We start from the raw sequence: 6,000 nt of genomic DNA, 5'->3' as shown, positions 1-6,000 counted from the left end.
ATGGAGAAGCAGTGTGGAAAGAAGTGTGGTACTGAAATACTCAAGAATTTTGCGGAGCATTTGAAGTTCTCTAATGCGGTAGGTACTGTGATTACCACAATAGGCAGTTCAGTTGAGGAACAATGGGCTTCTCTAAAACCGGCAATCACAGAAGTTGGTCGGAACAACATAGGAACAAAGAAAACAACTGCGAAGATACCTTGCGTAACAGAAGAAACACACGAACTGATGGACGAAGAATGAAATATCTAAATCATTAGGAAAAGAAAGGAATTCGGCAATATATGTCACTTAAATAAATAAAATAAATACGAAGTTCAAGTAATCTACTGCCAAACAGCTGCAGGAAAAATTCGAAGAAATCGGAAAAGAAATTTTCGTCAGAAAGAATGGATCATTATCTAGAATAGTAAAAACAACTAATAGTAAAAACAACTAAAAGTAAAGGTGCCAGCATCAAGAGTGAAAGAGAAATTCCTATTATTAAATGCGGAGGACAGAGCAGATAGATGGAACTGTACACTTACGCCTGAGTGGGAGGGACAAAAGAACGAATGGCAGCTGATATGGAAAACACACTTGATGCAGTATAAGACTATATGGAAGGTTATCCGTCAAATAAGGTGGAAGGCACAGATAACATTCCTTCGGTATTGCTTAAGTAATTGGTGGAAAGTGGCCACCTAACAACTACTCAGGCTGGCTTGAACAAGTCTATGAGTCTGAAGGCGTACGATCAGACTTCTGGATGAGCACTATCTGTACAATTTTGAAGAAAGCTATGGCAGATAAGAAAGAGTGCTATCGCCCAATCTGGTTACATGCATCCAAGTTGCTGACACAAATAGTCTGCAAAACAATTGAGAAGAAAATTGAGGATCTATGACGCGACCATCAGTGTGCCTTAAGATGGGCAAAGGTAGCACTAACAAATCTACCGTTGCTCCAGGTAATATAGGAAATAGGTAATATAAGAAATACTTAAGAAAACTCAAGACAGTTTCATAAGATTTCTCGATCAAGAAAAAGAGTTCGAGAATGTAAAATGGCGCTAGATGTTGGATATCCTCAGAAAAATAGATATAAATTACATCTAAAGAGGGGTAATATGTAATGTGAATAAGAACCTAGAGACGAAACTAGAACTGGAAGACCAAAAACGACATGCGCAGGTTAGAATGGTTATAAGACCGTGATACAGACATTCTCTCCTACTGTTCAATCTACACGTTGTAGAAGGAGTGGAGGAAATAAAAGATTCAGGAGTGGGATTAAAAGAAATCATCAGGTCGCTGATGACATTGCTGTTATTAGTGAAAGCAAGAAGAAAACCATGACCCTGCGGACAGTGTTAATGGTAGCCTCAGATTTTTCGCAGATGATGCAGTTACTTATGACAACGTTCAGTCTCAAAGAAGCCGCACGAATATTCGGTCAGGTCCTAATAAGATTTCAAACTGGTGCAAAGATTGCCAACTTCCTTTAAATGTCTGGAGATGTAAAATTGTGCGATTCATCAAACGAAAAATCGTAATATCCTAAGATTGTAATATCAGTTCAAATGGTTCAAATGGCACTGAGCACTATGGGACTTAACTGCTCAGGTCACCAGTCCCCTAGAACTTAGAACTAATTAAACCTAACTAACCTAAGGACATCACACACATCCATGCCCGAGGCAGGATTCGAACCTGTGACCGTAGCGGTCGCGCGGTTCCAGACTGTAGCCCCTAGAACCGCTCGGCCACTCCGGCAGGCGTAATATCAGGGAGTCACTTTTGGATATCAGCGCACACTCCACGGCAGAGTGAAAATTTCATTGTGGAAACATAGCCTAGGCTGTGCCTCAGTCATGTCTCGGCAATATCCTTTCTTCAAGGAGTGCTAGTCTTGGAGTATTCGTAGGAGAGTTTCTGTGGAGCTAGGAAGGCTAGACGAGAGTTACTGCCACAAGTAAACCTGCGAGGACTGGTCGTGAGTCACTGTTGGGTAACTCGATCCTCGGTCTGGCACACAGTTTTAATCTGCCACGAAGTTTCTAATCAGCGCACACTCTTTGCTGCTGGAAATTTCATTCTGGAAGTATAAAATTTATAAGTTCTGTGGGAAAACCGGAACAGAAGAGAATCGAAGCATTTGAGATGTGGTACTATAGACGAGTGTTGAAAATTAGGTGGACTGATAAGGTAAGATATGAGGAGGTTCTACGCAGAATCGGAGAGGAAAGGAATATGTGGAAAACACTGATAAGGAGAAGGGACAGGATGATAGGACATCTGCTAAGACATGAGGGAATGACTTCCATGGTACTAGAGGGAGCTGTAGAGGGCAAAAACTGTAGAGGAAGACAGAGATTGGAATACGTCAAGCAAATAATTGAGGACGTAGGTTGCAAGTGCTACTGTGAGATGAAGACGTTAGCACAGGAATTCGTGGCGGGCCGCATCAAACCAGTCAGTAGACTGATGACCACAAAAAAAAAAAAAAAGTTCTGCCTTCCTCTCTCCTTCAGCTCCATATTCACATCTCCTCCATCAGACCTCTTTAGCGTGTTTTTTTTTTTGCTCAAGAGTAAGACGTAAGACCTGCGTCACTGTCATCCACCGGTGAGATGGTTTCTTCACGCTGAAGCGACTTAACCACCATGGGAATACAAAAGGAAAAAATAACTTTTGTTCCTTTAAAACTGCCTGGACTAGTCACCCATATGCAATGCTGTCCCAGTCGTCGGTATTTTACCATCAGTTTTCTAAGATGCCAGCTCCTCTCTTAGTCCACACGTTTCTCTGACTTCCTTCATACCGGACTGTGCTATGTCGGGCGATGCCGTGTCTGGGGCCAATCTGGCCAGATGCACAAAGCTGGCCCGCCCATTTTCTCGTCGTCGTGCTACGCGGTTGTACTCAAAAGACGCCACTGCAGGGGTTCTGAGTGTTCCCGAGGGAGTGCCCCTTACATCGGCAATGACGCACCTCGTTATCATTGGCCCCTAATGGCCACGTGTCCGTCTTGTGACACCTCCAGATTCAGAGCCGCAGAAAATAAAGAGCGAGTATAGGTGGTTTGTACAAACTCTCTAGTCACCAGGTTGTTTTCGCTACAGCCTGTCTGTCATTAGCGTCTACGTTCTTCGTGCCTTTATTCAAGGGTAAGATGTGGCTAGCCATCCACGTTGGACATCACTCACCTCGACCAGACATTGTGACCCAATTGTTCATGCACTCCTGGAAATTGAAATAAGAACACCGTGAATTCATTGTCCCAGGAAGGGGAAACTTTATTGACACATTCCTGGGGTCAGATACATCACATGATCACACTGACAGAACCACAGGCACATAGACACAGGCAACAGAGCATGCACAATGTCGGCACTAGTACAGTGTATATCCACCTTTCGCAGCAATGCAGGCTGCTATTCTCCCATGGAGACGATCGTAGAGATGCTGGATGTAGTCCTGTGGAACGGCTTGCCATGCCATTTCCACCTGGCGCCTCAGTTGGACCAGCGTTCGTGCTGGACGTGCAGACCGCGTGAGACGACGCTTCATCCAGTCCCAAACATGCTCAATGGGGGACAGATCCGGAGATCTTGCTGGCCAGGGTAGTTGACTTACACCTTCTAGAGCACGTTGGGTGGCACGGGATACATGCGGACGTGCATTGTCCTGTTGGAACAGCAAGTTCCCTTGCCGGTCTAGGAATGGTAGAACGATGGGTTCGATGACGGTTTGGATGTACCGTGCACTATTCAGTGTCCCCTCGACGATCACCAGTGGTGTACGGCCAGTGTAGGAGATCGCTCCCCACACCATGATGCCGGGTGTTGGCCCTGTGTGCCTCGGTCGTATGCAGTCCTGATTGTGGCGCTCACCTGCACGGCGCCAAACACGCATACGACCATCATTGGCACCAAGGCAGAAGCGACTCTCATCGCTGAAGACGACACGTCTCCATTCGTCCCTCCATTCACGCCTGTCGCGACACCACTGGAGGCGGGCTGCACGATGTTGGGGCGTGAGCGGAAGACGGCCTAACGGTGTGCGGGACCGTAGCCCAGCTTCATGGAGACGGTTGCGAATGGTCCTCGCCGATACCCTAGGAGCAACAGTGTCCCTAATTTGCTGGGAAGTGGCGGTGCGGTCCCCTACGGCACTGCGTAGGATCCTACGGTCTTGGCGTGCATCCGTGCGGCGCTGCGGTCCGGTCCCAGGTCGACGGGCACGTGCACCTTCCGCCGACCACTGGCGACAACATCGATGTACTGTGGAGACCTCACGCCCCACGTGTTGAGCAATTCGGCCGTACGTCCACCCGGCCTCCCGCATGCCCACTATACGCCCTCGCTCAAAGTCCGTCAACTGCACATACGGTTCACGTCCACGCTGTCGCGGCATGGTACCAGTGTTAAAGACTGCGATGGAGCTCCGTATGCCACGGCAAACTGGCTGACACTGACGGCTGCGGTGCACAAATGCTGCGCAGCTAGCGCCATTCGACGGCCAACACCGCGGTTCCTGGTGTGTCCGCTGTGCCGTGCGTGTGATCATTGCTTGTACAGCCCTCTCGCAGTGTCCGGAGCAAGTATGGTGGGTCTGACACACCGGTGTCAATGTGTTCTTTTTTCCATTTCCAGGAGTGTATTTTCTTGGCGAGTTTGTCTCATGAGTGGATGTACCATCTCTCAGAATAGAAAGTTCTGTTCATTTACAGTATATACAAAAATGCTTGATCATAATACCTTGTATTGTATATTCCCCAGCTACCTGAACAGTAAGCTATGGTCTTCAATTTTGTCACTCACCATACACATATTTCCAGTTTAATATTACAAGGAAAGAAGTGAAGCACTGATTAGTAACACATTCCACTGACAAAATTGTGACTGCCATCTCAGACAACCTTGTTTATTTGGTCCGTCTTCATATTCTAGCGACACACACCGCCTTCAGGGTTCAAATGGCTCTAGGCACTATGGGACTATCGGAGGTCATCAGTACCCTAGACTTAGAACTACTTAAACCTAAGGACACCACACACATCCATGCCAGAGGCAGGATTCGAACCTGCGACCGTAGCAGCCGCGTGATTCACGACTGAAGCGCCGCCTATAGGGTCCTTCAGCGTATGAACACGAGTAGCGAGTGGCTATTTTCTCTCCAAAATACGCACTGCTCTCACATTTGTTAAACACGTCTTATCTGTGGGTGTGTATGCCATATTGCAGCAAACTAAGAGCTAAAACATCTCTGTGCAACTGTAACACTCAACGATGACATGAATGGCCCGTTTGCCTGACCCACTGGAAGGTTGAAATGTTGAGAAATGCGAGCTGGCACACACTAGTAGATAGATTGGCAATCATTCTGCATATGCCTACTTACAAAGATTCGAGAATCAGTGTTACGTGAAGAATCTAGATACTATTCATTTCCTATGTACCGTTCCCGTAGGAAAACGAGATCAGATTAATTGCAGCACATACAGTCACTGTTGTAGTGCCCCATACTCGAATGGAACGGGAAGAAACCCTAACATACAGCTATACGTGAAGAAGTAAGCCAATGGAGAGCGAATTTTTCTTATTCCGAACACAACGGCATCTCTCTAGCACAAAGAAGTATGAATACGAGGTGGCCGCTTGGCATAAATTTTACGACAGTTGGTCACTAGGAGTGCGACATCAACACTTCTGCGAGTGAGTGCGAGCGAGCTCAGTGGAAAAGCGTGGGACGACTGCAGTCCTACTAGCCTCAGTTACTCTCGTAACATTATGTAACAAGCGCTAAGAAGGACACCCGTCAGGTGTGTGACAAAGCGGCTGAGACACTGAAACAATCTGGTTCAGCAAATCTAGCAGTAGACTTCTGACAACTCGTCAAGAGCGGAACTGATTCGGGGCCGGCCTTTGTGGTCAAGCGGTTCTAGGCGCTTCAGTCTGGTTGCGGTCGCAGGTTCGAATCCTGCCTCGGGCATGGATGTCCTTAGGTTAGTTAGGTT

Source organism: Schistocerca nitens, chromosome 5 (assembly GCF_023898315.1).
Source record: "Schistocerca nitens isolate TAMUIC-IGC-003100 chromosome 5, iqSchNite1.1, whole genome shotgun sequence".
NCBI lineage: Eukaryota > Metazoa > Arthropoda > Insecta > Orthoptera > Acrididae > Schistocerca > Schistocerca nitens.
The sequence above is the reverse complement of the archived record's forward strand: the minus strand, read 5'-3'. Positions refer to the sequence as shown.